General features: G+C 39.2%; 1 protein-coding gene and 1 non-coding gene across 8 annotated transcripts in view; one reads left to right on the top strand and one right to left on the bottom strand.

Moving 5' to 3' along the window:
- The window catches only part of TRPM3 (transient receptor potential cation channel subfamily M member 3), a 584,594-nt gene that overhangs the window by 210,624 nt on the left and 355,099 nt on the right, over window positions 1-18,871 (top strand). The window lies entirely within an intron of this gene.
- Window positions 9,451-9,557, bottom strand: LOC128579999 (U6 spliceosomal RNA). The gene has a single exon (XR_008378364.1). It is a non-coding gene; the product is annotated as a U6 spliceosomal RNA (small nuclear RNA).

The raw sequence follows: 18,871 nt of genomic DNA, 5'->3' as shown, positions 1-18,871 counted from the left end.
CCTTATCCTTAACTTTGTATTTATTTAAGGCTCAAATATTAAAATACTACAGCTTAAATGTTAATATTTAAATAAGTAAAATAAAGTAGATCAACAATAAATTACATATTAAATTATATATTATTATCATCAAAAGCCACTTGTAAGGAAAGATAACGAAAGATGATGAAAAGAAGTAAAAAGTTTACCAGAGAAGCAATTTTTATGGTGCTGCCTAATTTTACCAACAGTTGTTCACAAAGGATATTATATAACCTGCATTAAGCAACAAGATAGCTGACTTCTTAAAGTAAAGTTCTGGGAAAGATAATAATACAGAAAGAGCCACCATCTACTGCATGCCCTCAGCATAAGGCATCATGCTGGGCACTTTACTAATGTGACTCTGTTTCCGACTCCCCCCTCTGCTGTCTCCTGTTGAGCTCCTCACTTCCACAACCCCTACACAGCAGATGGATGTAGAAAGTGAACCCAGTTACAAGCTAAGAATAGGGGGAGGGGGGAAAGGGAGGGGAGAAAGAGGGGAGGTGGGCAGAGGGAGGGGGGTTGGTGGGATTACACCTGTGGTGCATCTTACAAGGGCATATGTGAAACTTAGTAAATGTGGAATGTAAATGTCTTAGCACAATAACTAAGAAAATGCCAGGAAGGCTATGTTAACTAGTGTGATGAAAATGTGTCAAACGGTCTATGAAACTAGTGTATGGTGCCCCATGACCACATTAATGTACACAGCTAGGATTTAATAAAAAAATAAATAAATAAATAAAAATAAAGATCAAAATATGAAAAAAAAAAAAAAAAAAGGAAGTGAACCAGTGGGGAGCCCAAGACATGGCAGCCCAGCTCACTACCTGTAAGATTTGTGCTTTCTCTATTTTTGTTCTCTGAACCTCAGTTGCTGCATAGGTAAAATGGGAATAAAAATATATTTTAAAAATTGTTGTGAAAATCCAATTATATTATGTACATCCCAGTGGTTGATACATGATACATAAGATTCTCTCTTTTCCAGCAGACAGGCTGAAGAGCTGAAACTTTGAGGCCTAATTCTGTAACAAGAAGAAAGGCAAGGGTGAAAAGGAGGACAGCTAAAGTGTCCTTTTAAAAAGGCTCTTTAAATATGTTCAAGCACCTAGTGAGCTCTTAGTTAAGATCATAATCCTGTTCCAGAGAGATGGGAGAAGCAATTTTTGATAGATTTTCTGGTTGTCAATGTCAGCGGTGAAGTGACTCAATTGGGACCCAATTGAAATGTGTGATTTTAGACAGCACCATCCTCGAGGACTGTCCACAACCTGAGGACTTTGGAAAACACAACTTAAATCACATGGCTTAGACTCCAGAGACATGAAAAAATATGCATAAAATTTATATTTAAAAGATGAAAAGACAAAAAAATAAATAAATAAAAGATGAGACAACAAAGAAGGCAATGTTTAAAGATGCTGGAAATTAGCCAGCAGCTAAATAAACTAAGAGGCTGCTTTCCACCAGTTGTGAGGATGGCTGGAAACACCATGAGCGTGTGGAGTCCTTTCTCCTTTGAGTACAGGCTGAGTCTTTCCCAGATAGTGGAGGAGCACTGGTAGGCAGGTAGAGCAGGAACCATAGTGATTCTCATTACACTTCCAACTTCATGCAGCGTGAGAATAAGAACTAAGGACCTTTCATGGTGCCAGTTCAGTTGCAAGTAGCTACAGAAACCCATTCAAAGTAGATTCTATAGGAGGTGGTTGATTGTCAGAGCAGCCTCTCAGACAGCCAGGCACAGGGTCTCTCCTGAGGCTGCAGGAGCCCAGCTGTCTTCTGCTCACACACCTGCTTTGTTCTCCCACACCTCTCTGCAGATCATGTTTCTCAGAGGATCTTACTTTCCACTTCTTCATGCCATCAGTGGCTCAAGTTCGTTATAATGTTTCCTTTGAATCAAATTGAAAATGTCCATCTGCCAGCCACAATAAAGTCAAGAGAAGAAATCCCGAGCTGCTAGTCAATGTCAAGAGCTCTGGTGCTCCAGATCATCTCAACTCTGTGTGTGTGTCTTTTATATTAAATTTCTAAGAAAGGCATCATAATTGGCTGTACTCAGTCTCCAGATGGGTTCTCTTGGGATCAGATTTCCACATTCATCTACCATTGTGGCCAGCGGCTCAAGATCACTGTGTAAAATTTGTCACAGAGAGAAGATCACCCTGCAGAGAGAAGGCAATTTTTATAAAGGTGTGAGGAGACACTGTTCAGACAAGTGCAAGGGTTTCTAATAGAATTTTATAGCCTATAATCGTATAGTATATAAACAAGGTAGCATTGTCTGTATTTCACAGATGAGGAAACTGAGGTCCCAAGATATTAAAATCTTTTGCTGAATGTCACATAGCTCTTAAGTCATAGAAATGGCATTTGATCTCATATCTATCTGTCTGACTCCAAGCCCATGCTCTTTCCATTTTGCCCTGCTATCTGAATACCCAGATGGCCTGAAAAGATCGGGACAATTAGTTGGAAGTCATAGGAACTTAGAAGTAAAGTCTCCAAACCAGCTTCTATCCTTCCAAGCAGTGTATTCATTATCTTGGAAATAAGTTATGTCTCGGGAAAGCTCAACAAAAAGTAAAGTTTGCCCAGATGGTATTATCAGTATTATTAGAAACTTAATTGGTGAGAAGTGAGTGGCAGTGGAGCTCAAAATAAACAGGAGGCAGCTTAAACCACAGAGAGAATTACCAGCATCTAAAAGGACAAAGAGAGGCCCTTGTCAATTGTGCCTGCCTCTTAGTTTTTCTTAAACCACCCGGTTGACAAATCAAATGCTGTGAATTTGCCAAATGTTCCTTTGTGTGTGTGTGTGTGTGTGTGTACATGTACAAAAGAGGGCATCCCAGAATCTAAGAGAAATACTGGAAGGAGGTCCTGCAAGTAGCAAAAAACAGACTTTAGCAAGTCCTGGCAAATAGCAAAAAACAAACAAACAAACAAACCCAACTGTTGGAAACTATGACAAACTAAGAAAACATATAGAACATGTATAAGAAAGTATACAGAACATGTTTCTTTCTCTCTGTCTCAAGTTTAATATACTTTGTAAAATTAAATTCGAATATTTGGGCTTGGCACCTGTAGCACAGTTGTTATGGCGCCAGCCACATACACCGAGGCTGGTGGGTTCGAATCTGGCCCAGATCAGCTAAAACAATGACAACTGCAACAAAAAAATAGCCAGGCATTGTGGTGGGCAGCTGTAGTCCCAGCTACTTGGGAGACTGAGGCAAGAGAATCGCTTAAGCCCAAGAGTTGGAGGTTGCTGTGAGCTGTGATGCTACAGCACTCTACCAAGAGTGACAGAGTGAGACTCTGAATAAATAAATAAAGAAAGAAATAGGAATATTTGGATCCCTTTAAGTCTTTGCTTGTGGCCTGAAATTCCTTTCCCTTTCTTTTGCTGTGAATCTGCTGACACTCCATCCATAACTGACAGATGTTTCGTGGGTGGCATTTACTATTATCATTCAAGTAACATGCAATTTTATCTTATCCCTGGTTTACTGCACTTTCACCTCACATGCAGAACGTGATAGTACAAAAGTAATTTGAATTTCCATAAAAATGTAAGGACACATAATCCCTCAGACTTCCATATAACATAATTTCTCTCTCAGCCCCTCAGCTTCCTGTGAAAAGAAAACTAGAGTACAGTGAATTTAGATGCAAAGTCATGACATACAGGAAAATATTGCAATATGTTGGTAATAAAATGTAATATAAAACCTTGATAAACAAGACTGAGCCCTTCTACTATGACAGTCATGGAGACGTCTAGAATAAATTTTCATGTCATTTGAAATGGAATCACCTTAGATATGGTGCATTTTTAGGATAATACTCAACCTTTGAGCTAGAACTTTTGCAATTAAATCCAATGCCTGCCATGGAAAGAGCTGTCAACACAGGTCTTCTCTGACTGGAAATGTAGTTGATACGTTCTGCAGTGTGAATATGTAGTTTTGAAAATGCCCTTCCTCAGCACACTCACAACTGACATTGCCCACCAGTTACAATAGGTGGGTAAGTAAAACAACCAAGTCCATCACATGGAGCATTTATGCAGAAGACTGAGGAATTATAAAAAATGCCCAAAGCTGCTCAAAAATGGATTGTAGAGAAGTGTTTCTGTTTGTAAATTCTATTATTAAAGCACAGACGGGGATAGGAGAAGAGTTTAAAAGTGACTGTATGTTTCTTTGAAGCAGTACTGTGTGAGGAAAAAGATGTGGAGTTGTGAGATGTTTTAAGATCTAAAGAAATAGTTCAACCTCTTTTTCAAATACTCAATATTTCCTTTTGGGAGAGTCTGCTTTTCATTTTTTTTTTGTTTGTTTGTTTATGAAGTCACATGTAATCGTGATTTTACAAAAGGTTCATACAGTAGTATCTCTGAGTTAATGGCCACAAAGTTTTATAAATAAATACTTTCAACTTTGCAAATAAACATATTGGTTTGGGCCAGACCTGATATATTTTTATAAATGCTACTTGGTCGCACTTTGGTCTTAGAGACACCTTACTGTGAAGATCACACAAGCCCCCAAGCCAAGATCCAAGATTTGTAATTTATTTCCATTTCTTAGCAAATTACAAATTTGGGGAGGAAACTATTATAGTTTAGTTTATTTTCCAGGATCATCAGTCTCTTTGCCAGCAGTGTATGTATCATTTGTGGTCCTCGTGAGTCATAGAGGACTTTTGTATGTGGATTAGTGACAATTGTTAGAATTATGCATTTGTGGATTGACTTTAAAGGCTGTTGTTGCTTTTTCTAAGCAGATCTTTTTTTTCCCTACTTGTGAGTGGATCACAGTGTATCTTTCCAGAACTGAGGCCACACCTGGGCTGGCACTGTTTTTGGAAAACTTGGATTGGCCTGGTTTCCTCATTATAAACATTTTCTTAACCCAAGAAAAAAGCTATTCTTGCCCAAGTCCTAATTGTGTTTGAGAGGACTTCTAACCTGTATTGACAGTGAGAAACTGATCTCCACTGGATGGGCCGAAAAGAGATATAGTGTCTTTTCTTCCATCTTAACATTAAATTATTTTGGAAAATAAGTCACTGCTGATGGCCTAGCCATCTAATCCAGGTTCCGTCAACACTTGTGATATCTACCAGAGAAGCAATATAGAAGCTATATAATGACTCATCATCTTTGATGACTACCTAAAGGCCCATCTCTGGTTCTCACCACCTCCCCCAAACATTTGCTTCTCTGTCTCGGGAAAAAAAGTCTAATACATGATTGCTGTGGGGTGGTGATTCATCATTTATTTGCCCTTGGTACTCTCAAAAGCATATTGTTTTCATCAATATTGAGCAAAGACTGGTTTTATGTTTGAGCTATACTGTCTCATTTTCAGATTTGATTTCGGGCCTGTGAGCAATTTCAATAATACATTACAATGTGCAAAGCAGACTTCATTGAACACCCTTCAGCAAGGCTGCTCAACTCGATAGAAAACTATCATTGGCTGTATAGCAAATTCAATATTGGAAAAACAGCACCATCTACTGGAAAGGGGCATGTAGGGACATGCACAACAGCCAAGTATTAAGAGAATCTGAAGGTCAAGTTGGCTGGTTCACTGAGTCCATGAATATCCACGTTCACGTGATTCATGGCACGACATGGCAATTATGTCATTTCAGTGATAATGAAGCAGCATGGTTCAGTGGAAAGAAGGTAAAGTGAAAGTGGGTGTCTTCTCCTGGGTTAGTGCTTACCATTGTTGTTTTCTCTTCCTCTTTCTTCTTAAAATCTATGTCACCTCGCAAAGAATCACTTGTTTAAAGTAAGAGTCCCTTATGCAAATATTGTGGTGGGACAGGTATAGTACCCGAACTTCCCATCTCCTATTAGTCAGCTGAGAGAGTGGTTGTTAAAGAACTTAGTAAATCATAGCAGGGCCAGAAGATATAAGTATTACTGTGAATATGTCAAATTTTAACTCAGCAAGGTCTGGTGGAAACAGCACCAGCCTGATGAATACTCTAATACACTGCCAGAGAGACCGTTAAGCAGGAAAGTAATTTGGCAACAAGAAGAAGAGCTTCAAAAACATTCATTTAGTTTGACTCAGTAATTGTGCTTCTAGGAACCCATCCAAAGAAATCATTAGAGAAATGAAAATAGATTCATGGTCAAGAATGCTCATACCAACATAATTTATGATGTTGAAATACTGGAAATGGAACTGATGATCTTAGTAAGGAGTAGTCAAATCACCTGCTAGACTATTGTGCAGCATTAAATGTCATGTTTTGAGGAATAATGATCTGGGAAAATAGTCACAATCTAATTGTTCTTTAAAAACTAGGATGTGAAAGCAGATTAGCAGGGTGATTATAATTTTGGAAGGAAAGAGGAATCAAGGAAGGAAAATGGATATTTATGGATACACAATGAAATGCTAAAAGCAGTTATCTCTGTTAACCCTATCAGTGCTACTGGCATTTGGGGCCGTGTAATTCTCCGTTGTGTTTTTCTGGACGCTTTCCTGTGCATTGGCCAATGCAGCATCTCTGCCTCTAGCCCCTGAATGCCAGAGTGGAGTTTCACCCAGACCTGACAACCAAAGGTGTCTCCTTTGCCAAAGGACCTAAAGAGGAGGGGATGAAATAGCCCTCAGTTTGGAACCAGTGGCTTAAAGTAGGAAAAATAGATGAATTTTTTGTGTGTGCTTCTGCATTCCTAAGGCAAGCTGGGTCAATAAACTGGTTACAGAAATCAAATGGAGAACTTGGAGAGTAACTCACTGGCTCTCCAGGGTCTGCCTGAAGGAAGTTTTGGGGAAGCAGACTTGACACCTAGCAGCAAGAAAATTCATAGGAGATACAAAGATTTTCTGACATATGATCCTTAGGAATCTAGGCATTTTTCCTTTGCTCTAATGACATTACTTATAGCCATTTATTGGCAAGAAAGATGAGGGACATGTTTTTCTTCTTTGTACTTTCTGTATTTCTTGTATTGTTTTACAATAAATATGAACTAATTTATTATTAAAAATTAAATGCATTTTAAAGAACCATGGCTGGCAGGCTAGGAAGCAAATTGTTGTGTTCGCCTGATGAATTTCATCTTCTCTATCCCCCCCCATCATCTTGAAATGGGACAAAAACTGCATAATTGCAATAACAAATGTGAATATGTATTAAAAGTAGAAAATGCCAAGAAAGTGAAAACACATAGTTATTTGAAGTAATTTTTACCTTCAGATTTTCTAGGCATTTTTAAATTAACTAGTTTATCCAAACTGTTTTAAAAAATTAATAAAGCAAGTAATTTATGGGTTCTACTTCACTGTCCCTGGATAGACACTATATTTTATAATAGATTCAATACTCTAGTCCATTTAGAAAAGCCAAAGTCAGAGAGATCAATCCCTTTTCCTCCTGGTGGCCATTATTTTTGATAAGTGGATCAATTGCACTGTTTCAGATGAGCTCATAACAGATGAACTTTTGTGGGACATGTTTACAGAGTCTCTTCTCTTTCCTCAGGCCCCAAATATTACATTCTATATAACATGCCGGTTACCTACAAAATCTACTTTTGAAAAATAACCTCTTTGGAGATCCAGGCTCAATATGTGGAGAGAAAACAAGCCTGAGACCACTTAGCTGCACAACAATAACTAAAATCAAATAAAAATGAGCAAGCTGTTTCCCTTTCCAATTTTTTGAAATGAAATTTTCTCATCAGTGGAGGATCAGTGTGTGAGGGTTTAGCCACAAGCTAAGTTAAAGGAACTGTAATAAATTCTGAAGGAAACAATTAAGTAGGAAAATGGTAATCAAAGGAAAGTATTATACATCTTCAAATAATAGCAGAAAGAAGCAGGGGAGGAGACCTGCAGAGGTACAAACACGTCACGGCTGCCTTTCCGCCATTTAAACTCCATTCGTAATAGCCTTATCAAGATGTAATTTACATAACATTAAATTAGTTCATTTTAATAGTGCAGTTCAAAATTTTTTAGGAAATTTACAGAATATGTAATCAGCATGACAACTTCTTTAGGAGGCCTCACTATTTGATTGTTCAAGTCAAACTTTATGTTTGTGGGGCACATGCATGTGGATTTGTGAAGGCTGTATTACTTACCATTGAATTTCTTTGGCCAAGAAATAATCAAAAAAGGAATATAGTTAATACAAAGGGGAATAGTCTCAACTTCATAAGGGTCACCAGTCAGAAAATTGTCGTTCCATGGTGCACAGATATGTATCTCTGATGAGTTGTTCTTGCCAGGTATCAAATCCATTTCCCATGAATTTCCTTCACACAAGACCCTGGAGGGCCATAGAGTGTTCTCAAAGTTCTCCATTTGATTCCTATAACCATCTTCTTGATTTACCTTGGCTTAATAAAATTTAAGAACAGAAATAACTTTATTTGTTTTATACTGTTTTTCTTTGAAACAGTAGTTCTCAACTAAGAGCAATCCTGCACTCCACCCCAGGGAAGATTTGGCAATTTCTACAGATTTTTTGGTTGTAAGAATGGGTGGAAGCCAGGGTTGCTGTTAAATATCCTCCAATGTCCAAGATACCCCCATAGATGCACACAACAAAGATGTTCTAGCCCAGAATGTGGCTTCTGCACGTCCCCCTGTGGACAAAGTGTGAGGTGGAATCCATGTCTTCTCCAGTCTTTTTAAGATAATAAAAAGGCCTGTGATCACTTTTTAAGTAACTAAAGGTCCACTTTGAGAAACTAATCAAATAATTCCTGTCTTATCTGGTCCAATGTTAACATGACAGACTCATTCAGAGGGCCCATCTCTTCCTACCCCCCACTCATCCCAGGCATGGTGAGTTATTCCTTCCTTCCCACCTTGTTTTGTCCCCTGGCCCTTAGCTGCTATGCCCAAGCTCTTTAATGTCCAGGCCAAGGGTCCAGGAATTGCATGGCTGGTACTGTTGTAATTAGGCATTAATTCTGTGGTTGTAATGCATGGACAATACAGATTTTTTCATTCATGGGGCCCTTTTGCTGTTTCCCCATAGAGTCTCCTACCCCTGCTCTACCCTAGGACTTTGCCCAAGTCCTTTGATGTGGGCAGTGTCTCTCCTCCTTTGTAACTGTGTCCTTCCACTGGCCATCTTTCTCCTGGGTGCTTTTACCTGCCACTCCACGTGCTTTTCTGTCAGGAGATCCCTTTTAAGACATCCTCAGACTAACTCCCATTCGTGGGGTCCAGAGTTGGTTCCCAGGTGTAGTATAACCTATGGATGTATAACAAGTTCCCCAAGACTTGGTTATTTAATGATCGTTAATCATCTTGCAGATTCTGTGGTTCAGGAACCTATTTATGACTTAGCTGGATCCTCTGGCTCAGTGTCTCTCAGAAGACTGCAATCAAGTGTTAGCGGGGATCCTCTTTACAAAAAAAAAAAGATACGGAACGCTTCATGAATTTGCGTGTCATCCTTGCGCAGGGGCCATGCTAATCTTCTCTGTATTGTTCCCATTTTAGTATATGTGCTGCTGAAGCGAGCACAAAAAGGATCCTCTTTTAAACTCACTCACGTGGCTAATGGCAAGATTCTGTTCTTTGAGGACTATGGAGAAGGGGCCACTCTCAGTTCCCTGCCACATGGGCTTCTCCATATGGCAACTCACTACATGGCAGCTTGCTTTATCAGAGTGGGCAAGAAAAAAGAACCAGAGAAGGCTAAGCATGGTGGCTCATGACTCCCACTCTGGGAGGCCAAGGTGGGTGGATTGCTGGAGCTCAGGAGTTTCAGACAAGCATGAGCAAGAATGAGACCCATCTCTACTAGAAAATTAAAAAAATAAAATAAAATAAAACTAGCTTGGCATTATGGCAGGTGCCTGTGATCCCAACTCCCAAGAAAGCTGAGGCAGAAGGATCACTTGAACCCAGGAGTTTGAGGTTGCTGTGACCTAGGCTGACTCCATGGCACTGTCAGAGAGAGAGAAAGAGACAGAGGATGAGAGAGAGAGAGAGACAGAATGGGTGAGAAGGCACAAGCAGGACAGAGGCAGGGATCTTTGCTCTGCTGGTGTTAGAAGTGCAGTCACTCTACAAACTTCCCTCTGAGAGACACATGGCAAACTCTCTAAATGGGCATCTTAGAAACCCACTTAGGCCTAAAACATTGTTAAGGGAGAAGCACCCTCCTCCCTCCAGTGGAGAAATGTCATAGCATCTCAATACCTCTCCAAATATCCTGTCTCCTAGATTGTTCAGGGTTGTGTGAGTGGGAGACCTGGCTAATGCTGACCTCACCAATCTGGAGCGTTCCTCTTTGTGAGGCCCGCATGGATGAGCGAGCATTTTTCTATACAACGTGGAGGGAGTCAGCAATTACTGTAGTTACAGCTCAGCTTTTAGGCGTCAGCAAAGCTGAGGCAGAAAGTTGCCTGTTTTCATATCCTGTTACCCTTTCATCTAAAGGCAGCACAGAACAAAGAAGCAGGTCATAAAATTTTATTTAGATGCAGTGTGAACAACAGAAGTAAAAATGAGAAGCGTGGTGAAACTACAAGGGAGAGAACAGAACAACCTGGGTAGAGAAGCACAGTCATTTGTTTGATGAAGAATAAAGGAGGCAAAGAATGAAGAGGACAAATGTGTAAGAGAAATGAATCTGCTTGTTTACAGGAAACCAAGAGGAGAGGCAACATTCTCAGAGGGATTAATAAAAGGCACTTTATAGCTAGGAGGATTTTTTTTTTTTTAAAGAGAGCTACAGATACCAAAAGAAAAATGACCTACAATTGCTTGGCAACACTTCCCTGGACATAGTTAGTAGAACCTTTAATTAAGAGTATGCAACTTGCATGTGAAGAGGCTAAAAATAAAAGCCTAACATTAGTCTATGACAAAATTTTTATCAATTTAGGATGCAATAAGAAATAAAGGTAATATAGTAAGCTGCTCTTATTTATTCAGTCTAAAGTATTATCTTTTTCTGGCATAGATGTTTCTTTTGTATGTGAGAATTTTACTATTTCCTTTTATTTACGAAATAATGTAGAAGGTTAATGTCTTATTATTCTTTGGGGAGTTACATGTGTTTTAATCAAAAGAATTTTTTTTATTCAAAAGAATTTTTGATGTGACATTCCATCACTCTTTGATAATACTGAATTTGTAGTTTTAAGAAAATACAGACTGGGGCAGTGCCTGTGGCTCAAGGAGTAGGGCACCAGCCCCACATACCAGAGGTGGTGGGTTCAAACCTGGCCCCGGCCAAAAAAAAAAAAGAAAATACAGACTGACCAGAATCAGTTATTCCAGCACTGTGGGAAAGAGTTATGGCTAGAAGTTTGGGAGAGGAGACTTTCAAATGTGAAAGTTGTTGATATTTTAAAATGCTCTGTTATTTTCCACAATTTCTTCTGTTTCTATTTTATTACAATGTATCATTGCTTCCACTATTTCTATTTTATTGTGACAACAGCAGAAACCTAGTAGACTTCTCAAGGCTCTGACCTACCCACTAAGTGATGAAACACAAGTTTATCAAGCACCTACTGGGTGCAAAGCACACAGTCACGGAGAGGACAGACATGAAAAGGGCACAAGTTGCTGCCTTCTAGAAGCTTCAGTCATATGCAGAAGAAAGACATTTTTTTCTAAAACCGCTGTATTGAATTCCTATTACATATCAAGTACTGGGAATAAAGTAATAAAAAAGGCATACAGTCTTTACCCTTTTGAGGTAAACACAATGCTGAAAATGTGGAATAATTATCTACAGTAATTATCTTTACCTATTAAGTTTTTAGACCTTGGCACCCCCTTGACCTAAGAGAAAGCTGATTATATTCTTGAAGGCTAGCTTAGTAAAACCCGAGGAGGGTTCTCTGCTTTTGACCCCATTGACACAAGGTCACCTGTGTTGGTTGATGAACAGACACCAAGTTAGACCTTCCCAAATAAATATCAATCATGGACTGACATAAATAAAAGATAAGATAAAATGCCATAAGGGTGTGAACAAAACATCAAGAAAGTATAGCAGATACAAGATTAATTCTGGCGAAGGTAAGCAATAAAAATACTACATTTAATTAACCTTCCAGAAGGTAACAGACACACAGCAGAGGTTGGGATTGGGAGGAAGGCCCTTTTAGACTGGGACAGAATATTCCCACTGGCACAATCTCTTGTTGAAGTAAGGCACATTTCCAGAACAGGGCTCAGTTTGATTGCAGCATCAGTGCCTGAAGATGAGAAATGAAAACTCAGGCTGGACAAGGAGATTCTAGGCAGATGACGGAGGGTTTTGATTTTCACACTAGGCAGTTTAGACTTTGTTTCTTAGCAAATGAACAACTATTAAACCAGTGGTTCTCAACCTTCCTAATGCCGCAATGTATTTTCATTGTTGGGCGGCGCCTGTGGCTCAGTGAGTAGGGCGCCGGCCCCATATGCCGAGAGTGGCGGGTTCAAACCCAGCCCCGGCCAAACTGCAACCAAAAAAATAGCCGGGCGTTGTGGCGGGCGCCTGTAGTCCCAGCTGCTCGGGAGGCTGAGGCAAGAGAATCGCGTAAGCCCAAGAGTTAGAGGTTGCTGTGAGCCGTGTGACGCCACGGCACTCTACCGAGGGCGGTACAGTGAGACTCTGTCTCTACAAAAAAAAAAAAAAAGGGGGGGTCACAATCCACAGTGAGAACCACTGTATTAAAGGATTTTTCACTGAGAGTGATTAACCTGGTGCTTTGGGAAAACTATTCTTGTAGCAGGACAGGGGATAGAATGAGCTAGAAAGGCAGGAGATGGGGAGAGAAGTTCAGACACCTCCCTTGGATTATTGTTACCAACCAAGAAATAGATACTGTGAGCTCATATTTTATCAGTACCAACAGAAATGGAAAGGAATAAAGCGAATGAATGGACTGTATATTGAATCTCTAATACACATAGAACGTGCTGTGTTTGTTTAGAAAAACCAGTACATATCTGCTTCGCGTGAACATTATCTTCCTGTAACATTGCTATCTTGGCGTTACCTATTTGTCCCCATTATTTTTATACAGGGAACTAAGAAATATATTTTTTTTAACTCAAAACTCCCAAATGAACGATCTTCCCTCCTAAAGTTGACTTCTCTGTTGAAACATTTCATTTTCTCTTCCTCCATTGGTGCTGGGAGCATCACCGCCCATGGCTGCATTTTGTGTCCATAAGATGCACAACCCAGTGCTCCCCTCTTAGCTCCAGATTAATGGCTTCACAGCACTGCCTTTGGTTTTGAAAATACTGTGTTTCTATTTTGCTCTGGGGGATGAGAGAAGGAAGGAAATCTACACAAGAAGGAAGAATCACAGGCTTATCCATATCAACCCCCACAGAACAAGTGATCCCCAGTGAGATGCATGGCCGGATGGGTGATCAATCTCAGCACAGTGCCACCAAGATTTCAAAACAAAAGCAAGCTCATGAATCTTGAAATAATGATGTTGTTGTAAATAGACCATTTCCTGCAAGACCAGAAATCATTAAAGTAATATATTCTAATGACACTTCCTTTCCTGGGAGTCCAAATGTTTCAAATGTTCCAAGGAAATATTTTAAATCATTATGCTAGACTTTTAAGAGCATTGTCATGATTTAATGGTAACTGCTCTTAACCCAAGCCCTTATGTCATCACCCTACACATGTCCGCTTCAGCATCTACCCATCACTATAGGACAGGGGTCCCTAACCTTCTTAGCACCAGGGACCAGTTTCATGAAAGATAAATTTTGCTTGAATGGGAGGTGGGGTGGGGAAAGAGAGACAGAGGGTGGACCTCAGGCAGTGATACTCTGAAGCCTCATTCCTAACAGGCCATGGACCAGTAATGGTTCCAGGCTTGGGGACAAGAGCTATAGGGAGTTTCTTTTGACATATCAATGTATTTCTCCTTATGCCTCCAATAATCAATGGATACAGATTATGTTGTCTTTGCCTGTTCCTACCGCTATATACATATAACAAAATCCCTTGGACTGGGTAATTTACAAACCACTTATTTCCCATAGTTCTGGAGGTTGAGAAGTTCATAGCCATGATACCAGAGACTAAAACGCTTACTGAGGGATCTCTGCCTGCAAGATGCCACCTCGCTGCCACTGCCTCACATGAAAGGAAGGGTGGACTAGCTTCACAGCTTCATCACCTGCAAGACCTGCCCCTTAATACTATTACTTTGGGGGTTAGGTTTCTACATATGAACTTTGAAGGTTTATATACATTCAAACCATAGCATGGTGTTTATCAGCCATCACTGAAAGCTGTGCTCGAAGTTATGTGGCCCAGAGAACGTGGCAAGAGGCTCATTTCTGTATTTTTTGACCTTATTTTCCCATAACCGATAGGACATCTTGGTGCCCTGAGGTCTCAGTGTGTTCTGTGGATATGACACAGAGGAAAATAAGAACTTATATACTTGACAGTTTTTTGGTTTTCAAGACTCTGATAGACGAGTCAATGTTCACTCCTAGGAGAATTTACAGAGAGAGACAATCAGTCATTCAGAGTGTCACAAAGACTTAAAATTTTGGTTTAAGGGCTAAAAGAACTCAATTCACCCATCAGTCCAGTACACCCTGCTCCCTGTATGTTGGCAATACTGGGCGGTGCTCCTCGAGAACAGTTAGTACTTGGTAACACTAAGCTATTTATTCATTCAAATCATTATAGATCATTTTTGTCTTTTCTAGCTATTGAAAGCCTTGAAAAGTTTAGCAATAGCTATTTTCCCTTTACTGGCTTTGAACTTGGACATTGTAAACACAAGTGTGAGAACTTAATGACCTTTATTCTGCTTAATCTCTATCTCTAAACCACTCTTGGTTGTGGTGGTAATGTGAAAAGTATGAAATGGAGGGTAATGATGACCCTGGCCAATGCAATGAAAAAGAGGTCCCTACCTGACGCATGGATTAGAGTGCTGATTTTTGATCCCTAGAGACTAAGAATGCAGTAAGTCATTTCTAGGCAAGCCAGAAAAGGCCACTGAGATACTTCTGTGCACAGGTAAAATTCAGAGTTCATATCTCTGAATGATGTCAGAGGAAAAGAGCTCTGGAAAACACAATTAAATATTACAGAAGATGATTCATCATTTGGAAAAAAAAAAAGTGCTCTTTCTACCATTTAGAGTAGAATTGAGTGCGGCAATTTCACCATTAGAGAAAATACATACGAGCCCTATTTCACATTCACAGATTGCCTACTAGATTTCATTTTGTAATAATCCATTTTATAGATGTATCCAGGTGGTTTCCTTGGAAAGGATGCATTGCAAAGGAGAAGAAAAAACTTTAGGAATAACATAAATATGCATTATCATAATTGTAGTGATGATTTCATATTTATGCATAAATGTTAAGACTCAGCAAATTATACATTTCATGTATCATGTCAAAACTGTGTAATCAGTTGTACCTCAATAGCATTGTAAATGAGAGAGTGAGAGACAAATTTAAAATACTTTGTACTGTGCCTGCCTCAGGGTTGGTTTCTAATATATTTTAGTTTGCTTCTCCCTCCCATCATTTGTGGGTTTTTTCCAGGCTTTCTCTCGAAGTCTGTTTCCTCACACACACTTGTTAGGGAGCAGCGTCCACATTTGTTGCGGCTTCCCACAGGCTGCTCCTTTCACTAGCAGTGTTTTCTAGATACATGTATTGATTTTAAGACGAGCTCTGTAAACATGTTTTTACATTTATTCATGGGGCCCTTCTACTCTCTGTCACTCTTCTGACCTATTCTACCTTATCTGAGAAGCTAGACTAAGAAACCCACTTTGTTCTAGCTGGTTAAGCTTACCTTCCTTCTTTAAGGCTATGAGGCAGCTGTTGAGAACATCTTTGGAGAGCGCTTGTTCTTTCAAGTGTTAAAATGATTTTTTTCCCCAATGTACTGTTTGATTCATGGAAAGTTTGTTTTGTTTTGCAATTTTAACTCTGGGAAATTGGCTAACCTCTAGAAAATATTCTTAACTTCATATCTTTGGGGGAAATAAGAAACACAAAGTGAGAATTACAGAGTGCCTGGAACAGTGAAAATCAATATATTGATTCTCAGAGAAGATAACATTAATCCTTTTAAATATTTATTTACCCCCTTCTTTTCTTCCTTTGACTTTTCCTGCTTATACTGGCCACAAAACTGGCCTCAACTCCAGTCACTGATGGAGATAGTCGTGAAGGAATATGACTGCAATCGTTCTCACCCCACACTTAGCCTAAGGCAGAAGCCATCCCCATTCCTGGCTACTGAGCCCCTGCCCAATAAGTGAGGTCCAGCCACTGTCACAAGGAGACAGAGAGAGAGTGGTATGAAGGGGGGGTTGCATTACTCTTAGGGAAGCAAAGGAGGGCAAGATGTGATGAGATACCATGAGGAATGTTGCTATCATGCAGCAAGAAGACCTGAAGACATCAACTAAAACAACCATGGGAGTTCAGAGGAGAAAACAGACTCAAGATACATTATACAAACTGGAAACATAGGACAAGGTGACTTCCACAGTGAGCGGAAAGTGGGGCTTAGAGAGGTGTAAACACTTGGAGGTAATGATCACTGACAGAGCATATGGATGAGGCAGGCTGTAGGAGAATCCCATGAGTTCCTGTTTGAACCTATGTAGTCAAAGATGCCTTTGAAGCATCTAATTGGAGTCAACTAATAGATATTTGAAAATATAGCTAGAGAACTTAGAAGTGAGATCTAAGTGCATTTTGGTGTCATCAAATTTTAGATAATAAGTGTGGCATGATTTTATATGAAGTTTCATAGGAAAGAAGTATACAGAATGAATAAATGATGGGAGCCTCCATTTCTAAATAGAGCCTTAGAAAACACCAGTGTTTAAAAGGTGGTCCATAAAACAGGCCTTTGCAATGGAGACCAAGAAGGAATAGCCAAGAAGGGTGGAGTTGCCAAGAATGAGTGATGTAACAAAACCCTTCCCAAAGTGTGGTCCGTAGGACATTACTGAGAGAATTGAATCATAGGAGTCAAGTTCATTGGTCTAGTAAGTTTCAGAAATGTTGCATATTATATTCCTTTCTTGAATAATCCCTATCTAAAAAGTCATCTAATAATGAAAATTGTTCAAATTATACAGGGTGTCTGTACTGTTAAATTGCACACTATTTTAAATGGCACACAAACTTTATGGAAACCCTTAATCTAGGGGTTTCCTAAAATGTTGAGGGAAAAAAACACTTTTCAGATACAATAAACTTCATTAACATCCACTAAGATTACTATTCGTGAAACACACTTTAGAAAAGATCTAGTGCAATGGAAATTGAGGTGTGATAACTTCAAGGAGGAGGATGGGTCAGAAAGCCACGCTTTGTGTTTGACAGTGCTGAGCAATGGTTAAGAGCTCAGACAAAAATAGTAATTAATCACCTGTTAAGGTTTCAAGTAGGATAAAAACAGTAACTATATGCAAATGACTTGGAGCAGTACCAGGCCCATAGTAACTGCTCTTGGTGTGTGCCACAGCTTTTGGGAGCAAGACACAATTGTAAAAGGGTCTTTACCTAACCAAGTGTAACCTGGTTTCTTGTACCCTCAATGAATCCCCAACAATAAAATAAAATAAAATAAAAACTATCATTTGGTAACAGTTATTCATAGCTTGGCAATTATAGTTAAATGGTATAATAGAACCTTGACTTTTAGAGGCTGAAAATATGAAGCAAGTGATAACGCAATAATCAAAAATACAGCTTCTATAGCAAATATTTCTATTTATCTTATGTATTTATGTTTTATTCTTTTTATTTTTAATAAAATTAAAATATACAAATAGAAAAGTCTATAAATCATAAGTGTATTGCTCAATAAATTAACACAAAGTGCACACACATGTTTACCCATCAGGTACAGACAGCATTTTAAATACCCCACTCTTGTGCTTTCCCAGTCACTATCCATATGCTGCTCCCCAGTGATAATCATCTCCTGACTTCTAACACTGTAATTAGTTTTACTTGTTTTCAAACTTTAAAAAAATGGAATCATGCACTCTATTTTTTTTTTTCCTGATACCTCTCACCTGTTACGATGTTGGTGAGAATCATCCATGTTGGTGCATGCAGCAGTAACTTCTTCCTCACTGCTATGTAGTATCCCATTATGTGAGCATGCCACGGTTTACTGATCAAGTATGGATAAAAATATGCATACACTTTGGAACTATTATGAATATTGGTGCTATTAGGATCTATGTACATTATTTTTGTGAACCTATATATGTATTTCTGTTATTTGCTTAACAGTGGAATTGCTGGACTGTAGCATGTATATAATCATCATTAGTAGGAAATTCCAAGTAGTCACATCCAATTATGCTCCAAATTATAGCAATTTACACTTCAGTCAGCATTTAGGAGATTCAGCCTCCCATCCTTACCAACACTTTATATTGTCAGTTATTTCACTTTTAGCCACTAGAATGGGGATGTACTGGTATTTCATTGTGGCTTTCATTCTCATTTTCCTGATGATAAATGAGGTTGTTTGAATTATTTAATTCAATACTTCTCATTTATTCGTAGTAATTACATTCTGTAAAATCTCTATGAAAACAATTAGCAAATTTTTATATGTTTATTGGCCATTTGAGCATCTGAAAAAAACCTCATCTAGTTATTTGCTGACTTTCCCATTAGACTGTATATTGGATCACATTTATACGTTCCCCTCACCCCCACAATTAAGTGATTCCTTCGTTCCCATCATGCCTGGAGCTATAGCAGTTCTGGTTCCCGAGCCCAATCCTGCCACATTATGGAGGGCCTGGCCCTTCCCACCAACTCCCTCAAGGTTC

Source organism: Nycticebus coucang, chromosome 2, assembly GCF_027406575.1.
Source record: "Nycticebus coucang isolate mNycCou1 chromosome 2, mNycCou1.pri, whole genome shotgun sequence".
NCBI classification, from domain to species: Eukaryota; Metazoa; Chordata; class Mammalia; order Primates; family Lorisidae; genus Nycticebus; species Nycticebus coucang.
Note: the sequence above shows the minus strand (reverse complement) of the source record. Positions and strands in the feature narration are given on the sequence as shown.